Consider the following 20,406-nt stretch of genomic DNA (forward strand, 5'->3'; position numbering starts at 1 on the left):
GTGGGTGCTGAGGGTGAAGGGGGAGGGGGGAAGAACGGAACACGAGAGATTCTTATGGGCAGTGAAACTATTCTGGGTGACACTTATAAATCTCTAGAATCTCTACACATTATCCAAACCCGTGGAAGGTACGACACCAAGAATGAGCTGAAGGTAAGCTGAGCTTTGGGTGACAACGGTGTGCGGATGTGGGTTCACTGATCATAATAAATATATTATTCTGTTGCCAGATTTTGACCGTGGGAAAGCCCTGTGTGTGGGAAATCTGTGCACCTTCTGCTTAATTTTTCGGAATCTAAAACTGTTGTATTTTTTTAAAAAAAGATATTGTAGTCTGCATATCCTGCAACTAAAAAAAATCAACGTTAGCTGTAACAGTAAGTAACTTTTCCCTCCTCCTTTCTTTCCATTCGTCTTCCCTCCTCCTTCCATCCTTCAAGGCTCCCTGCCTTTTTGGTGTCCTTCCTTTCTGAGCAGTTCAGTGTGAAACCCATCAGGTGTTCACATTTGTCCGGCAGAATCGGCCTTCGGTGACTATCGGACTGCACGGCGGACCCAGGTCTCAGCGCCGAGCCCGGGCAGGTGTCCGCCCATCCCGTCCGGCCCGAGCCGCTCACCTCCGCGCGTCAGGCCAGGCCCCCACCTGCGCTCTGAGCCGACCCGCCCACCCCGTCGCTAGGCCCCGCCCCCGGGGGCGTGTCCAGCGCCTCGCCCCCGCCCCCCGCGCGTTCGTTGGTCCAGCCCGACGCTCGTTCCGGCCGCGCCCCGCCCAGGCCCCGCCCCCGCGCCGTCCGCCGGCCGGGAGGGGGCGTGGCTGCGCAGGCCCACGCCGCGCCCCGCCCCCCGGCACGCAGTCTCCGCGCACGCGCGCGCCCCCGCCTGAGCCTTGGTCCGGGCCGCGGGGAGCGGGCGGGTGGAGGCTGGGCCGCGGAGGCCGGAGGGGAGGAGCCCGGGCCGCCGCCGCCGCCGCCGCCTTGCAGGAGGGGAGCATGTCTGCGAGTCGAGCCAAGAAAGTGAAGATGGCCACCAAGTCGTGCCCCGAGTGCGACCAGCAGGTGGGGGCCGGGCGGGGGCGGCCCGGGGCGCGGGGGTCACGGGGGCGCGGTCCGGCCGGTGCCCACCTGGCGGCGGGGGCGCGGGGGTCACGGGGGGTCGCCCGGTGACCGGGCCTGGGGCCGAGCACGGCCGCGCCCTCCGCCCGGGAGCCCGGCGGCCCCTTTGTTCCCGCCGCGACGACGCAGTGACCTGCTGGAGGCCGGGAGGGGGCGACCTCGGCGCGCTCGGCGGTGCCCCGCGTGACCCGGTGACCTGCGCTTGTCCTCCGAAGGCGCAGTTTCTCTAGGCTCCCCCTCTGTGAATGGTAGGTCGTTGTCTGGCTTCAAAAAGGTGAATTTACCTTGAACATTTAGTGTCTACTTTATGAACCAAGGCCACGCGCGGTCCAGGGCTCAGCCAGCCCCCGAGGCCCAGCCCTGGCCCAGCTGGAAAACCTGCGTGGACTCGGAAGAGCATCGCGCGCTCGCAGGTGCGCGCTCGCAGGTGCGCGCTCGCAGGTGCGCGCTCGCAGGTGCGCGCTCGCAGGTGCGCGCTCGCAGGTGCGCGCTCGCAGGTGCGCGCTCGCAGGTGCTCACGCCCCGGGCGCCCCCTCGTGGGCCCAGACGGCAGCGCGGCCTTGAGAATGAGACTGCCCGCGGCCTAGAAGCCCCGTTGCGGAGCCCAGGAGGGAGGCCGCTGCCTCCAGGGTTTTGCAGGGAAAGGCCCGCTTGTACTTCCTGTGCTTGGGGAGCCTGAAGCTGTTGCCCCTCACCAGGTGCCCGGATTCCCGCTCAGATGCCAATAAGGGGCCATTTTTACCGCGAGCAATACCGTCTAGTAACATTACCTGATTAGGCCGACAGGGTCGGAGTGCCGAACTTCACCAAAGGTCTATTTTCTCCAGAAGGACTTTGGTTAATCCTTTACTGACATGTCATAATCCCATGAAGTTTGTTTTTTTTTTTAAGATTTTTGTTTATTTATTCACGAGAGACACAGAGGCAGAGACACAGGCAGAGGGAGAAGCAGGCTCCATGCAGGGAGCCGGACGTGGGACTCGATCCCCTGTCTCCAGGATCACACCCCGGGGCTGCAGGAGGCACTAAACTGCTGCGCCACCAGGGCTGCCACCCAGGTGCCCTTCTGTTGCATTCCTATATATTAATGAAACAGTGAAATTAAGAAAACAGTCTGTTTACAATGGCCAAAATAATAAAATATCTAGGAATAAACTTAACTAAGGAAGTGTGAAAGATCTGTACTCTAGGGGATCTCTGGGTGGCTCAGCGGTTTAGCGCCTGCCTTTGGCCTAGGGCACAATCCTGGGGTCCCGGGATCAAGTCCCACATCGGGCTCCAGGCATGGAGCCTGCTTCTCCCTCCTCCTATGTCTCTGTCTCTCTCTCTCTATATATATATATATAAATAAATCTTTTTTTTAAAAAAAGATCTGTATTCTGAAAACTATAAGACACTTATGAGAGAAATTGAAGGGGACACAAACAAATGGAAAGGATTCCATGCTCATGGACTGAGAACCAATATTGTAAAAATGTCTGCCCTGCCTAAGGCAATCTACAGATTTAATGCAGTCCCTATCAAAATACCAAGAGCATTTTCAGAGCTAAAACAATCCCAAAGTTTGTTCTACCACAAAAGACCAAGTAGCCAAAGTAATCTTGAAAAGAACAAAACTGTGAGGTATCACAATCCTAGATTTCAAGATAGACTACAGAGCTGTAGTAATTAAAACATTATACTGACACAGGGATGCCTGGGTGTCTCAGTAGTTGAACATCTGCCTTCAGCTCAGGGCGTGATCCCAGAGTTCTGGGATCGAGTCCCACGTCGGGCTCCCTGCATGGAGCCTGCTTCTCCCTCTGCCTGTGTCTCTGCCTCTCTCTGTGTCTCTCATGAATAAATAAATAAAATCTTTAAAAAAAAATAGACACAGATCAATGGAACAGAATAGAGAACTCAGAAACAAACCGACGATTATATGGTCAATTAATCTTCAACACTGGAGGCAAGAATATGCAGTTGGAAAAAGACAGTCTCTTCAGCAAGTAGCTGTTGGGACAGCTACATGCAAAAGAATGAAACCAGACCACTTTCTGACACCTTGCACAAAAACTCAAAATAGATGAGTAACCTAAATAGGAGGCCTGAAACCATAAAGATCCCAGAAGAGAGCACACAAGCAGTAATGTCTCTGACATTGGCCATAGCAGCATTTTTCTAGATAGGTCTTCTGACAGAGGAAACAAAAGCAAAAATAAACTATTGGGACTACATCAAAATTAAAAGCTGCATAGGAGAGGAAGCAATCGACAAAACTATAAGATAACTTAATGGGAAAAGATATTTGCAAATGAAATATCTGATAGAGAGTTAGTATCCAAATATATAAAGAACTGATACAACTCAATAGCCCCAAAACAAATAATTCAATTAAAAAGAGGGTAGAAGACAACACATTTCTCCAATGAAGACATCCGGATGACCAGCCAGTGCATGAAAAGATGCTCAACATCACTCATCATCAGAGGAACGCAAATCAAATCTACAGTGAGTTATCCTCTCCTACCTGTCACAATGGCTAGAATAAAAAACAAGAAACAAGTGTTGGTGGGGATGTGGAGAAAGGGGAACCCTCGTGTACTGTTGGTGGGATTTCAGATGGGTACAGCCACTTGGAAAACAGTGTGGAGGGTCCTCAAAAACTTAAAGATGGGGGATGCCTGTGTGGCTCCATGGTTGAGCGTCTGCCTTTGGCTCAGGTCGTGATCCCAGGGTCCTGGGATCGAGTCCTGCATTGGGCTCCCCATGGGGAGCCTGCTTCTCCCTCTGCCTAAGTATCTGCCTCCGTGTGTCTCTCATGAATAAATTTTCAAAAATCTTAAAAAAAACACAAAACTTAAAAACGGAACTACCCTATGATCCAGTGATTGCACTACTGAGTACCCCTAAAATACAAAAAAAAAAAAAAAAAGAAAAACCAACACTAATTCGAAGAGGTACATGCACCCCTGTGCTTATTGCAGTAGTATTTACAGTGGCCAAGATGTGGGAGCAGCCCAAGTGTCCACCAGTCAATGAATGGATAAAGAAGTGGCACATATACACAATGAGATATTAGTCATAAAAAAGAATGAAATCTAGCCATTTGCAACAGCATGAATGGAGCTAGAGTGTAATGCTAAGGGAAATAAGTCAGTTGGAGTAAGACAAATATTGTATACTTTCACTCATGTGGAATTTAAGAAACAAATGAGGAAGGAAAAGAGAAAAACCAAAAAACAGACTATAGAGAACAAACTGATGGTTGCCGGAGGGGAGGCAGTTGAGATGGGAAATAGGTGAGCGGGATTAAGGGCACACTTACGGTGGGCACCGAGTCATGCATAGGATTGTCGGATCACTGTGTGGTACACCTGAAACTAATGTAACCCTGTGAAAAAATTGTCACCCTAGAGTGTGTGAAATACGTAAATATTGCAATAAAGCAAGTCAAATGAAATTTCTGGTTCTCCAGGGCACATAAAAGCTCTATTACACCATCAGTCTATTCAGTATGCAGTAGCTTTGTGTCTAACAGAACAATGTATATACCGTAGCTAAAAAATACTTCACTGCTGAAGAATGTTAACCATCATCCGAGCCTTCAGTGAGTTGTGATCTTTTTGCTTGTGGAGGGTTTTGCCTTGATGTCGACGGCTGTTGACTGATCGGGGTAGTGGTGCTAAGGGTTGGGGTGACTGTGGCGATTTCTTGATGTAAAAGAGCAGTGAAGTTTGCCGTCGTTGATTGATTCTTCCTTTCCCAGTTCCTCTGCAGCATGCAATACTGTTAGCATTCACCCGCAGTAAAACTTGTTTCAAAATTGGAGTCAGTCCTTTCAAACTGTGTTCCTTTATCAACTAAGTTTATGTAATATTCTAAATCCTTTGATGTCATTTCAACAGTCTTCACAGCATCTTCACCAGGATAGATTCCATCTGGAGAAACCACTTTCTTTGCTCATCCATAAGAAGCAACTCCCCATCCATTAAAATTATGAGATTGCAGCAATTCAGACCATCTGCAGGCTCCACTTCTGATTCTAGTTCTCTGTCACATCTTGTATTTACTTCTGAACCTCTCAGAGTCACCCATGAAGTCTGGAATGAACTTCTTCCAAACTCCTGTAGATATTTTTACCTCTTCCCAGGAATCACAAATGTTCTTTTTTTTTTTTTTTTTTAAGATTTTATTATTTGAGAGAGAGCACTTGCAGGAGAGCACAAGCAGGGGGGAGTGGTAGAGGGGGAGAGAGAGGGAGAAGCAGACTCCCCCACTGAGCAGGGAGCCTGGTGAGGGCTCAATCCCAAGACCCTGGGACCATGACCTGAGCCAAAGGTAGATCCTTAACCGAGTGAGCTATCCAGGGACCCCTGAATCATGACTATTCTTGATAGTGTGCAGAATGGTGAATTCTTTCCAGGAGATTTTCAATCTATTTTGTGTAGATTCATCAGAGGAATCACTATTTAGGGATCTGTAGCCTTACAAAATGTATTTCTTAAATAAGAAGACTTAAAATTGTTCCTTGATCCATAGGCTGCAGAATGGATGTTGTGTTCGCAGGTATGAAAACAACATAGCTTCATTGTACCTCGCCAGAGCTCTTGGATGACCAGGTGCCATGTCCATGAACAGTGACATTTTGAAAGGAACCTTTCTTTCTCCACTGTAGGTCTTAATAGTGGGCTTAAAATATTTAATAAGCCATGTTGTAAACAGATGTACTATCATCTAGGTTTTGTTTTCCCATTAATAGAACATAGGCAGATTTAGCATATTTCTTAGGAGCCCTAGGATCTTGGAATGGTAAATGAGCTTTGGCTTCAACTTAAAGCCACAGATGCATTAACCCCTGCAAGAGAATCGGCCCGTCCTTTGAAGCTTTGAGGCCAGGCACTGACTTCTCTCCAGCTGTGAAAGTCATAGGTAGCATCTTCTTCAAATATAAGGCTGTTTCATCTACATTGAGACTCTATTACTCAGTGTAGACACCTTCATTAGTTATCTTAGCTGGGTCTTCTGGGTGACTTATTGCAGCTTCTCTGTCAGCACTTGCTGCTTCACTTTGCACTGTTAGGTTATGGAGGCCGCTTCATTCCTTAAGCCTCACAAACCAACTTCATGCAACCAGACTTTTCTTCTGCAACTTCCTCACCTCTCTCAGCCTTCATAGAATTGAATAGAATTAGGGCCTTGCCCTGAGTTAGACTTTGGCTTAAGGGAATGTGGTGGCTGGTTTGATCTTTTTCCAGCCCCCTAAAACTTTCTGCAAATTAACTATAAGGCTGTTTCACCTTCTTATCATTCGTGTGTTCACTGGAGTGAGCCATTTCCTTCAAGAAATTTTCCTTTGTGTTTATAATTTGGCTGACTCTTTGGTGTAAGAGGCCTTTCTTGGCTTTTGACATGGCTTTCCTACTAAGCTTACTCATTTCTAGCTTTGGATTTAAAATGAGAGATGTGTGCTTTTTCCTTTAACTTGAATACTTAAAGGCCACTGTAGGGTTATTACCTGGCCTAATGTCAATATTTCCTTGTCTTAGGGTACAGAGAGGCCTGAGGAGAGGGACATAGATAGGGGAATGGCCAATTGGTAGAGCATTCAGGATACACACATTTATTAAGTTTTGTGGTCTTGTATGGGTCTTGTATAGGCAGTCCAAAATGATGAAAATACTAACATCAAAGATCATGGATCACCATAACAGGATAATAGTGAAAGAGTTGGAAGTATTTCAAAAATTACCATAATATGATAAAGACACAAAGTGAGCAAATGCTATTGGAAAATGGTGCTGATAGCCTGGCTCCATGAAGCATTGCCACAAACCTTCAATATGTAAAACCTAGAGTATCTGTGAAGCACAATGAAGCAAAGTGCAATAAAATGAGGTATGTCTGTAATTAAATCTCTCTCTCTCTTTTTTTTTTTTTTTTTGATCTCTAGGAAAAGCCTTGTCAGTTTTGTTCATCTTTTCAAAAAAAAAAAAAAAAACCCAACTTTTGTTTCACTGGTTTTGTTTCTCTATTCTCTATATTGTTTATCTCTAATCTTTATTATTTCCTTCTTTATGCTGGCTTGGGTTTCATTTGCTCTTCTTTTTCTAATTGCTTAAGTTGTAAAGTTAGGTTGTTGATTTGAGATCTTTCTTCTTTCTTAATGTAAGCATTTACAGCTATATAACTTTCCTCCGTAACATCGCTTTCACTGTGTCCTATGATTGATAGGTTGTATTTTTTTTCATTCATCTCTACGATTTTCTAATTTTCCTTATGAGTTCTTTTTTTTTTAAGATTTTTTATTTATTTATTCATGATAGTCACAGAGAGAAGAGAGAAAGGCAGAGACACAGGCAGAGGGAGAAGCGGGCACCATGCTGGGAGCCCGACGTGGGACTCGATCCCAGGACTCCAGGATCGCGCCCTGGGCCAAAGGCAGGCACTAAACCGCTGAGCCACCCAGGGATCCCTATGAGTTCTTTTTTGATCCATTGGTTATTTCAGAGTATATTGTTTAATTTCTAAAATGCTTTGAATTTTCTAGTTTTCCTTTTTGATGTTAATTTCTAACTTGGTCCTGTTGTGGTTGGAGAAGATACTTTGAATGATACACTGTCTTAAAAAATGAACTTAAGGCACCTGGGTGGCACAGTCATTTAAGCATCTGACTTTTGGTTTTGGCTTAGGTCATGATCTTGGGGTCATAAAATCGAGTCCCATGTCAGGCTCTGCTCTGAGTGTAGAATCTGCTTAAGTTTCTCTCTCCTTCTTCCTCTGCCCCTCCCCCCTGCTTTCTCTCTCTCTCTCAAATAAATAATTCCTTAAAAATGAACTTTAATTCTTACCTGTGCCATATACAAATAATATTTCAAGAAGGATTGTAGATCTACATGAAAAATTTTAAACTATGAAACTTCTAGAAAATACTAAAAAATCTTTGTGAACTTAAGTTAGGCATTTGTTTGGTGTTGCAACACCAAAAGCATGACCCATAAAAGAAGAAAATGATAAATTGGACTTAATCAAAATTAAACTTCTGTTCTTTGAAAATCACTGTTTAGAAAAAGGAAAGACAAAAAAAAGAAAAAGGAAAGACATGAACCAATAACAAGCTTTGCAAAGCATGTATGTAATAGAAGACTTGTATCCAGAATATATAAAGAGCTCTCAAACGTTAATAATAAAAAAAAACCAATTAAAAGGCAAAAATTTGAATAGACATTTGACCAGAGTAGACTTAACAGCAAATAAGCTCATAGAAAAATGCCCGACATCATTAGTCATTAGGGATACGCGTATTACCACAGTGAGATCGTATGGGAATAACTAAAGTTAAAAAGAACATACCGAGTATTGATGAGGATATGGAGGAAATGGACGTCTCATCCTCTGCTGGCGGGAATGTAAAATGGTACAACCACTTTGGGAAATAGTTTAGCAGCTTTCTTTTTAAAAAACCTACCATATGATCCAGCCATTTCCACTTTTAGCTATTTATTCAAGAAAAAAGCTATTTAGCTATTTATTAAAGAAAAAATGTGTGTGTGTGTATATACACATATATATATAAAGACTTTTCCATGAAAGTTCATAGGAGCTTTATTTGTAATAGCTTAAGCCTGGAAACAGTCAACATGTACAGATACACTGAGGTTTATCTTTACATGGAATAATATTCAGCAATAAAACGAATGAGCTTGTTACATTCAAAAGCATGGACAAATCTCAAAATATTTATGTTAAGGGAAAGAAGCTAAACAAAAAAAGCATGTATTTATGATTCCGTTTATATAAAACTCTAGAAAATTCAGAAAGCTGATCAGTAGCTGCTTGGGGATATTGAAGGGGATGCTAAGGAGAGGTAAGAGGGTAGATTACATGGTGTATGAGGAAACTTAGGGATGATGGATATATTCACTATACTGATGGTGGTGACAGTTTCATGGGCATACACAGTTGTCAAAACCTGTCCAATAGTACGTTTTAAATATGTATAGTTTATTGTATGTTAATTATAACTTAATAAAGCTGGTAAATGACATAATCATTTTTTTACTTAAAACTCTTAAGAACACAGACTACTTCAGGTAGTAAAGACCTTAGAAAAGAAAACAGAAACCTGCCAGGCAAATGAGATCTGTTCCGGGTCTTTCCTCTACAGGAGCCTGGGAGAACCTATGTCTAGCACCTATTTTGTAGTCTCCCTCAAACTGGCAATTGTAAATAAATAATCCTTTTCCAGTAATTGATCCTGGCCCTCTTCCTCTCTCATGTTCAAACTCTTGAAGGCAGATTTTTTATTAAGTATTTTCTAGAAGTTTTCTAGTTTAAAATGTTTTATGTAGGTCTACAGTCCATCTTGAAATATTTGTATATGGAATAAGGTCAGAATCAAAGTTCATTTTTTGAGACCAATATCGTTCAAAGTATCTTTTCCAACCACAACAGGATGAAGTTGGAAATCAACAACAGAAAGGAAAACTAGAAATTTCAAAAATTTGTAGAAATTAAACAACGTACTCTGAAATAACTGATGGGCTAAAATATAAATCACAAGTTTTTATTTTAAATTTTTACAGATTTTATTTACTCATTTATGAGAGACAGAGAGAGGCAGAGACACAGGCAGAGGGAGAAGCAGGCTCCATGCAGGGAACCCTACATGAGACTCGATCCCGGGACCCCAGGATCAGGCCCAGGGCTCAAGGCGACGCTAAACCACTGAGCCACCCAGGGATCCCCTAAATTATAAGTTTTTAGTTCTATTTTATGATTAGTAATGAATTTGTGTCCAAGACTTATATCTTTCTCCCTTTAAAACGTCTGTCAAATATATTGTTTGTTTTTTTTCGGGGGGCGGGGGGGGATGCATTCCCCTGCCAGCATCCCAGAACAGGACAACAGCCTCTCATCCTGGGATTAATGTAATAATTTCCTAACCTTTTTTCTAGTCTAACCCACATTGTAACTATTCTGAGACTGACATTTTAGGAAATAGTTTTTTACTTGACATACTTCCTGTAGCCGCTTACATTAGTGTTATTAAATATTTACCATATGCATGGTGCTGTAAAGGACTAGGAGAGTGGGAGGGGTATGATTTCCTATCTCAAATCGTTTTTATGAAGATGTGGAGTTTATTTTTTTTAAAGATTTTATTTATTTATTCATAGACACAGGGAGAGAGAGGCAGAGACACAGGCAGAGGGAGAAGCAGGCTCCATGCAGGGAGCCCGACATGGAACTCGACCTCGGGTCTCCAGGATCACACCCCAGGCCACAGGCGGCGCCAAACTACTGCGCCACCAGGGCTGCCCAAGATGTGGAGTTTAAATTAAAATAATCTCTACCTTCAAGTAACTTATTGTTGAGTTGAAGAGACCACATAAACACTTTAGAAGTTCAGTAAATAGTAAAATAGTAACATTTTTTTTTTCCTTTTTTCCCCCCTCCAGGTTCCTGTTGCATGTAAATCTTGTCCCTGTGGTTACGTATTTATTAATAGGAAACTTCTAAAAGTAAAACACTCAGAGAAATCATCACCTTTTACAGGTAATTGAGAAATTGAGAGAGTTTATCACTTTTCTGTCTTTTATGGTTTCCATTATATAAAGTTAAAATTAATTTTTGTGAGGTTTTTTTTTCTTTTTGGCTGGGAGAATTGTAATACTAAAGTCTATTGAAGTATGTCTTTGGTTTCTATTAGGTACAATTAGTCATTTACATTGATTTTTTTTTCTTTATCCAATTTAAATGTTAAGTCCTTTATTAATAAATTTTGTAGCAAATTTTAATGAGATATTTTAATTAGATAATGTTAGTTGGAAGAAAGAGAACCCTGATTTTAATATTACAGGTTTTTTTTTTAAAGATTTTATTTATTTATTCATGAGAGACACACACACACAGAGGCAGAGACACAGGCAGAGAAAGAAGCAGGCTCCATGCAGGGAGCCTGACGTGGGTCTTGATCCCGGGTCTCCAGGATCACACCGTAGGCTGAAGGCAGCACTAAACCACTGAGCCACCCGGTATTACAGTTTTTTAAAGTACTAGTAATTTTTTTTGATTCGCTGATTTAGACTATCTAAAAAAATGTGCACTTCAATTTTGTTTGAGTTTTTATTTTTTTTTTTTTAAAGATTTTATATATTTATTCCTGAGAGACACAGAGAGAGAGGCAGAGACACAGGCAGAGGGAGAAGCAGGCTCCACGCAGGGAGCCCGATGCGGGACTCGATCCCAGGACTCCAGGATCATGCCTTGAGCCAAATGCAGGCGCTAAACTGCTGAGCCACCCAGGCATCCCCTTGTTTGAGTTTTTAGCTTTCTCTTTAAAGTTGAGAAATCTAGATTTATACCATAAGTGTATTCAGAGGTGGGTTTTTGTTACTCCTGTAATAAATCACGTAACAGTAGTGAATCCAAAATGGTAGAAGATTTATTACAAACAATTATTGAGTGCCTAACATATGCCAGGCACTATATATCTTGGGCATACAGTAATCTACTTCTAAGACAGCTTTAGTACCGTCATAGTGGTTGAAGGTGTGTGCATAGGAATATACATATGGGATATGTGGGGAAAATACCAGCTCATGATAAGTGCTAGGTAGGAAATTAAAATAGGGTACTGCCCTAGAGGTTAACTGGAAGGCTACTCTTGATTGAGTGGTCCAGGGAATGCATTTCTGAGGAGGAGATATTTTATAAGGTCTGAATAGATGAAGGGGCTAGACATGAAAACTAGGGAAAGCAAATTCTAGGCAGAGAGAAAAACAGAGGCAGAAATTCTAAGGCAGGATTTATTCCAGGAATGCAGGATTGGTACAATATAAGAAAACCTATTAGTATCATATACCATGTTAATAAATATAAAGAAAAAATAATAAGGTAATCTCTGTAGATACTGAGAAAACCTTTGACAAAATTAAGTACCCATCCATGATAGAGAAACTCAAGAAAATAGGATTTGAAGAATACTTTTTTAATTTGATGAAGTATATATCTTAGCATTAAAGCTAGTATCTTATCTATTTATTTATTTATTCATTCATTCATTCATTCATTCATGAGAGACACAGAGAGAGAGGCAGAGACACAGGCAGGGGGAGAAACAGCCTCCATGTGGGAGCCCAACATGGGACTCGATCCCAGGACCCCGGGATCATGACCTGAACCAAAGGTAGATGCTCAGCCACTGAGCTACCCAGGCATCCCTAGTATCTTATATAAATGGGGAAACACTACAGGAATTTCCATTCATGTCAGGAACAAGACAAGCATCCTCACTATCTTCACTATCGTTCAGCATTATGTTAAAGGTAAATTAGCCAAGACAAATAAGAGAAATAAATAAGAGACATAAAAATGGGTAAAGAATAAGTACAGGGCAGCCCGGATGGCTCAGCAGTTTAGTGCCACCTTCAGCCCAGGGCGTGATCCTGGAGACCCAGGATCGAGTCCCACGTCAGGTTTCCTGCATGGAGCCTGCTTCTGTCTCTGCCCACCCCCCTCTCTGTGTCTCTCATGAATAAATAAAATCTTAAAAAAAAAAAGAACAAGTAGAACAGTATCTATTTGCAGATCATAGTGTAACTGGACTCCAGAGAATCAATGATAAAACTAACTCCTACAGTAAAAGAATTCAATGAAGGATCAGGATTTAAAATTAACATACAAAAATCAGCTTTCATATATAGAAATAGCTTAAACTGGACATAATGTTAGAGAAAAGCCCATTTACAATAGCGACATGAAGGATTAAATGTTTAGGAATAAATTTATTAAGAAAGGCATAAAACAAATTTAAAATCCTCCTAAAAGCCAAACTGTGGAAGGAGCCTCGGTGTCCATCGACAGATGATGAATAAGGAAGCTGTGGTCTTTGTATACAATGGAGTATGGCTCAGCCATCAGAAATGACAAATACCCACCATTTGCTTCGACGTGGATGGAACTGGAGGGTATTATGCTGAGTGAAGTAAGTCAAATGGAGAAGGACAATCATTATATGATTTCATTCATACGGAGAATATAAAAAATAGTGAAAGGGATTATAGAGGAAAGGGGGAAATATCAGTGGGAAATACCAGTGAAGGTGACAAAACATGAGAGATTCCTAACTGGGAAACGAACAAGGGGTAGTGGAAAGGGAGGTGGGCAGGGTGGAGTGACTGGGTGATGGGCACTGAAGGGGGCACTTGACGGGCTGAGCACTGGGTGTTATTCTATATGTTGACAAATCAAACTCCAATGAAAAAATATACAAAAAAAAAAAAAACTTCTCTGAAGTTTCACACATTAAAAAAAATAATAATAAAATAAAATAAAACACTCCTAAAAGACACTAAAGCAGATTTAAGGAAATGGTAAAACATCCCTTGCTCTTGAATATGATGATTCAACATCCTAAAGATGTTAATCCTCCCAAGTTAATTTATTAAATCAATGCAATTTTAATAAAAATCCTAACAAGTTGTTTCATTGAGTTAGACAAGCAGATTTTAGGGTTCATGTGGAAATACAAACATGCAAAAATACCCAGAATAATTGTCAATTGACTTTTAGTAAAGGTCCTAAGGAAATTAAATGGGAATTAATAGTCTTTTCAACAAATGGTATTGGGATATGATGCTGGATATGCAAAAGAATGAAGTTGGGATCCTACCTCACGACATACATAAAAATTAATTAAAAATACGGGGCGCTTGGGTGGCTCAGTTGGTTAAGCATCCAGCTCTTGATTTCAACTCAGGTCATGATCTCAGGGTTGTGAGATCAAACCCTGTATCAGGCTCAGCGTGGAGTCTGCTTGTCCCTCTCCCTCTGTTCCTCCCTGGCTTGTGTGCTCTCTCTCTCTCTCTCTCTGATTCTGTATCTCTAATACATTTTTATAAAATCTTTAAAAATTCATAAACCTAACTATAAGAGCTAACAAAGCTATAAAACTCCTAGATGAAAACAGTAAATCGTAGTTACTTTGGGTTAGGCAATGTTTTCTTAAATATGACACCCAAAGCTCAAATGACATACATACACACATACGTATATAGGGCTATGCAAAGTTTAAAACTTTTTTTATTTTGCTGCAGATATTATCAAGAAAGCAGAAAGACAACTCACAAAATGGGAAAAACTTTTTGCAAATCATATATCTGATAAGGACTTCTATCCCTAATATACAAAGAACTCTTACTCCTCAATAGTAAAAAGAGAAATAACCTACTTTTAAAAATGGGCAGAGGATATGAATGGAATTTGTCCAAAAACAGATCTATAAACGGCCAATAGGTACACTAAAAGATGTTCAACATTATTAGTCATTAGAGAAATGTAAATCAAAATCATGAGATCACTAAGATGCAGTAATAAGAGAAAATAACAATTATTGGTGAGGAAATGGAAAAGTTGAAACCCATATCCCTGCTGTTAGGAATGTCAAACAGCACAGACACTTTGAAAACCATCTGCCAGTTTCTTAAATGGTTAAATATAGTTATAATATGATCTAGCGATTCCACTCTAGGTATAAACTCAAGAGAGTTGAAGACAGAAGTGGGCACAAACATTTATATATGAATGTTATTAGCAGCATTAGTCATAATAGCTAAAAAGTGGAAACAGTCCTGATATCCATCAACTGATGATAAACAAATGTCATATATCCATATGATGGAACATTATTTGACAGTATAAAGAAAGGAAGTATTGATATGTGCTACAGGATGAATCACTCTTGGAAATGTGCTATGTGAAAGAAGCCAGTCACAAAAGATCACATATTTTATGGTTCCAATTATAGAAAATGTCCACATAGACGAATTTATAGATTGTAAATAGATTAACGGTTTAGGGCTAGTAAAGGGAGGGGGGAGAATAGGAGACAACTGTTAATGGGTACAGAGTTTCTTTTGGATGTGGAGAAATGTCCTAAAATTGGATTCTCAATCCGGCAAGTGTACTAAAAACCACCATTTGTATTTTAAATGAGTAAATTGTACAGGATATGAGTTCTAGCCCAATAACACTGGTTATATTATTTTTAAAGGTTTGTTTATTTGAGAGAGAAAGAGAGCAGGAGCAGGAGGGGCAGAAGGAGAGGGAGAGAGAATCTCAAGCAGAGTCTGTGCTGAGCACAGAGCAGACTCAGGGCTCAATTTTAGGATCCTGAGGGCATAACCTGCACTGAAACCAAGATGCTTAACTGACTGCCACTCAGGTGTCCCAATAAAACTGATTTAGAAATATCCAGGAAAATACTTAAAAAGAGAAATTGTAAGGGTTGAATAACCCTATCAGTCATTAAAATATATTATGAAAAAAAATGAAATCGATTATAAAGCCTCTGGGGTGCTCTCAATTTGTAGAGCATGCAACTCTTGATTTCAGGGTCATGAGTTCAAACCCCACATTGTACACAGAGCTTGCTTAATTAAAAGAATATATATATATATATATATATATGTACACATACACACTCACAATGAATCCTGTGTAATTAAAACCTTGTGGCATTGGCAGGGACAAATAGAACAGTGGAAAAGAATAAAAAGTGCAGAATTAGACCCAAATTCATATGGGAAGTTAGTATATGACGTACTAACACACTAACATAGATCACTAGGGTAAAATAGACCTTTTTTTTTTATTGGGGTAAAATATGTGTAACATATTTATCATTTTAACCATTAATAAGTGTACAATTCAGTGGCATTAAAAACATTCACAATACTCTGTATCCATCACTGGTATTTTACTTAAACTTTTTTTTACCATCCCGGACATAACTCTGTACCCACTGAACAATCTCTTCCTCTTCCCCACTGCCCTGTCCCCGTACACCTCCCCGCATTCCCTGGCAACCTCTGCTTTGTATCTCCGAAAATGTGCCTATTCTGGGCCCCTCATATATAAGTGGAATCATATATTTGTCCTTCTGTGTCTGGCTTATTTTAGGAAGCATAATGTTTTCAAGGTCTATCCATTTGTAGCATTTATCAAAATTTCATTACCTTTTATGTCTGAATAATTACCATTTTATGTAAATACCACATTTTTAAATTCAGTCTTCTGATGGGCAACAGGATGTTGTAATGAACATTGGTGTCTAGATGCCTGTTCAAATCCCTGGTTTCAGTTCTTTTGGATAGGTACCTCGGAGTAGAATTGCTGGGTCATATGGTAGTTCTGTGTTTAACCTTTTGAGGAAATCCCAAACTGTTTTCCATAGTGGATGTGCTGTTACAGGGGTTCCAATAATTCATATTCTTACCAAAATTTGTTGACTCCCCCCCCCTTTTTTTTTGGAGAGAAGGAAAGTGCATGAGCAGGGGTGAGGGGAGGTTGGGGGGGCAGAGAGAGAATCTGAAGCAGGCTCCATGCCCAGTGGGGAGCCAGATTAGAGGCTCCATCTCACGACCCTGAGATCATGACCTGAGCTGAAATCAAGAGTCAGATGCGTAATGGACTGAGCCATGTAGGTGCCCCCAATGTTTTTTTCTTATTATTATCACCATCCAAGTAGGTGTGAATTGTTTACCTTTCTGGGTTTTGATATGCATTTCCCTAAACACCATGTTAAGCATCTTTTCATTTGCTTATAGGCATCTGTATATCTTTTTTTTTTTTTAAGATTTTATTTGTTTATTCATGAGAGACACAGAGAGAGAGGCAGAGATACAGGCAGAGGGAGAAGCAGACCCCATGCAGGGAGAACCATACAGGACTCCATCCCGAGACTCCGGGATCATGACCTGAGCCGAAAGCAGACACTCAACTGCTGAACCACCCAAGGGCCCCCATTTGTATATCTTCTTTGGAGAAATGTCTATTCAACTCCTTTGCCCATCATTAACTGCATTGTTTTGGTTGGTTGGTAAGCTGTAGAAGTTCATTATGTATTTTCAGTATTAATCCCTTACCAGAAATATTATTTGTAAGTATTTTTTGCCATTCTGTGGGTTGTCTTTTCACTTTCTGGATAGTGTTCTTTGATGCACAAAATTCTTAATTTTGGTAAGGTCAAACTTATCTAATTTTTCTTTGGTTTTTATTAATTGTGGTAAAATACAAAAATATAAAATTTACCATCTTAACTATATATATAGTTCAGTAGTGTTAAGTAGATTCACGTCTTTGTGCTGTCAGTCTCCAGAACTTTTTCGTCTCCTAAAACTGAAATTCTATAGGCTTAAACAACTCTCATTCCTGCTAACCTCTGTTTCTGTCTCTAGGAATATGACTATTCTAGGTACATCATTTAAGTGGAATCGTACGGTATTTTTGTTTTTTTTTTTTTATGACCAGGTTATTTTACTTAGCATCATGTCTTCATGGTTCATGTATGTTATAGCATGTGTCAGAATTTCCTTTCTTTTCAAGGATGAATAATAGTCTGTTGTATGCAATTACTGTGTTTTGTTTATGCATTTATTGGCTGATGGGCACTTGGGTTGTTTCCACTTTTTGACCATTGTGAATAATGATGCTATGAATGTAGGTGTATAAATACCTCTTTGAGACTCTGTTTTCAGATCTTTTGGATATATTCCCAGAAATAGAATTATTGGATCATATGGTAATCCTGTTTTTAATTTTTTGAGAAACCAACATGGTTGTTTTCCATAGAGGCTTCCACCATTTTCCATTCCTACCAGTTGTGCCCAAGGGTTCCCGTTTTGCTGTATCTTTGCTAACACTTGTTATTTTCTCTTGTTAGTAGCCATCCTAATGGGTGTGAGTTGATGTCTCATTGTGGTTTTGATTTGCATTTCCCTAATGATTAATGATGTTGAGCATTTTTTCAAATCCTTGTTGTCCATGTGTATATTTTTCATTGGAGAAATATTGAAGTCCTTTTGTTCATTTTAAAATTAGGCTATTTGAAAAAAATAAAATAAAAAATAAAAAAATAAAATTAGGCTATTTGTATTTTGTTGTTGAGTTGTAGGAGTTCGTTATATATTCTGGATATTTACCCCTTATCAGATAGGAGATTTTTAAATATCCCATTCTGTAGGTTGCCTTTTCACTATTAATTATTTCTTTTGCACAGAAGTTTTAAATTTCTTTTTTTTAGAAGTTTTAAATTTTAATGTAGTTTACCTATTTTTTTACTTTTGTTGTCATATTCGTTACATTATTGCCAAATTCCAATGCCATGAAGATTTTCCTCAATGTTCTCTTTAAGACGTTTGTAATTTTAGTTTTTATCTTTAGTCTCTGATCCATTTTTTTAATCAATTTTTGTATGTTATGTGGGTTAGGGTCCAACTTCATTCTTTTGTATGTGGACATAGTTTCCCCAGTACTATTTGTTGAGAAACCATCCTTTCCCACTAAATGGTCTTGACACCATTGTTGAAAATCAATTAACCATATGTGTGAGGGTTTATTTCTGGGATTTATATTCCATTGGTCTTTATGTTTGTTCTTATGCCCATACCATATTATTTTAATCATTGTGGCTTTGTAGTAAGTTTCAAAGTTAGGAAGTGTGATTTCTCTAACTTTATTATTTTTTTTCAGGATTATTTTGCTTATTCAGGGCCCTTTGCAATTCCATGTGGAAAAAAAGGCTGTTGGACTTTTGATAGGATTATGTTGAATCTTTAGATTGCTTTGGCTAATATCAACATCTTAACAATGTTAAGTCTTCTTACCTATGAATATGATTGCATTTTAATTTATTTAGCTCTTGTTTAATTTTTTCAGCACTGTTTTCAGCATAAAAGTTTTACTTCCTTGGTTAGATATATTCCTAAGTATTTTTATTATTTTTGATAGCTGTTAGAAATGGAATTGCTTTCCTAGTTTTCTCTTCAGATTATTCATCACTGGTGTATAAAAGCAGAACTGATATTTGCTCTTGTCCCCTACAACTTTGCTGAACTTTGGAAAGTTTTTGGAAACTTTTTTGAAAAGTGATCTACTTTTTTTTCATGGAACAGTGAATGATCCATTTTTAGCATTTCCTAAATAGCTACCCACTTGTCCCTGCACTATTATTAAAAGAGCCATCTTTATATCCACCACTCACATGAGTTAATTCCTCTGTAATTTTGGTGTAGAAAAAGGCTTGCTAACTGTAACTTAAAATACAGAGGCATTAAAAGGAAAAGATAGATAAATTTCACTAAATTCTTGGAAACAAGCAAAAAAAAAAATGCCATAAATAAAAGTTTGTCAAAGAGAAACTGGGAGAAAATATTCACAATATATACTACATAAAAAGTACAATATATTTTATATTTAAACAGCTCTTAAAATCTGAGGGACAAGGGGCACCTGGGGGGCTCAGCTGCCTTAGGCTTAGGTCATGATCTCAGGGTCCTGGGATCCAACCCCACATCGGGCTCCCTGCTCAGTGAGGAGTCTGCTTCTCCCTCTCCTTCTGCCCCTCCCCCTGGTCATGCTCTCTATCTATGTAAATAAATAAATAAATAAATAGATAAATAGATAAATAAATAAATAAATAAATAAATAAAATCTTTAAAGAACATATGAGGGATAAAAGCTTTTCTGGTTGTGACACCACGTGGTGAAGGTCTCTTGTCTACATTGTTGGCCATGCAGCCCAAGGGCCCCACTGCATTCTGGTCCTTAGACACAAAATGATGGCCCCAGGTGTGGTGCACTGCAGACAGGGCAACAATCTTATACAGGTGAATGGGCAGCCCCCGGAGATGATCCCGCAGTGCACACTGCAGTACAAGCTACTAGAACCTGTTCTGGTTCTGGGCAAGAAATGATTTCCTGGAGTAGACCTTTGAGTCTGTGTGAAGGGTAGTGGTCACATGGCCCAGATTAGTACAATTCTTCAAAGCTCTGGGGTCCAGAAATACATGGATGAGGCTTCTAAGCAGGAGCTAAGATGTCTTCATCCAATATGACCAAACCCTGCTGGGGGTCATTGATCCCCATCTCAGTGAGTCCAAAAGGTTTGGAGGCCCTTGGGTGCCCCCTCTGGTGCTCATACTTGCTACCAGAAATCCTATTGATAAGTCCCTCAGGAAGATCAGAGTTCACCTTGGCAATAAATAGTGGTTGTGAGACTTACAGTTTCAAAACAAAACAACATATTTCAGGGACAAAGTTCCAAAAACCTGATTTAAAAATGGGAATCAGATATGAAGAGACAACACACACACAAAAAAATAAGACATAGTAATGTCCTGAAATATATGAAAAAAGTTCAGGTTCACTCATAATTAGAGAAATGCAAATTAAAATAATACCTACCAAGAGCAAAAATTTTTAAATATGACAGTATACTTTGTTGGTAAAGCTGTGGAGAAATGGGCACTCC

The 20,406-nt window shown here is 40.1% G+C and overlaps 1 long non-coding RNA gene across 1 annotated transcript in view; it reads left to right on the forward strand.

The window, feature by feature from the left end:
- The first annotated feature begins 882 nt into the window (after positions 1-882).
- Positions 883-20,406, forward strand: part of LOC129520633 (uncharacterized) — a 29,952-nt gene continuing 10,428 nt past the window's right edge. The window contains exons 1-2 of the long non-coding RNA XR_008666644.1: positions 883-1,055; positions 10,553-10,649. This is a non-coding gene — a long non-coding RNA (uncharacterized LOC129520633). The remainder of the gene's footprint in view (positions 1,056-10,552; positions 10,650-20,406) is intronic.

The sequence above is a fragment of the Nyctereutes procyonoides genome, unplaced genomic scaffold, assembly GCF_905146905.1.
Source record: "Nyctereutes procyonoides isolate TBG_1078 unplaced genomic scaffold, NYPRO_anot_genome, whole genome shotgun sequence".
In the NCBI taxonomy this organism is placed as follows: Eukaryota; Metazoa; Chordata; class Mammalia; order Carnivora; family Canidae; genus Nyctereutes; species Nyctereutes procyonoides.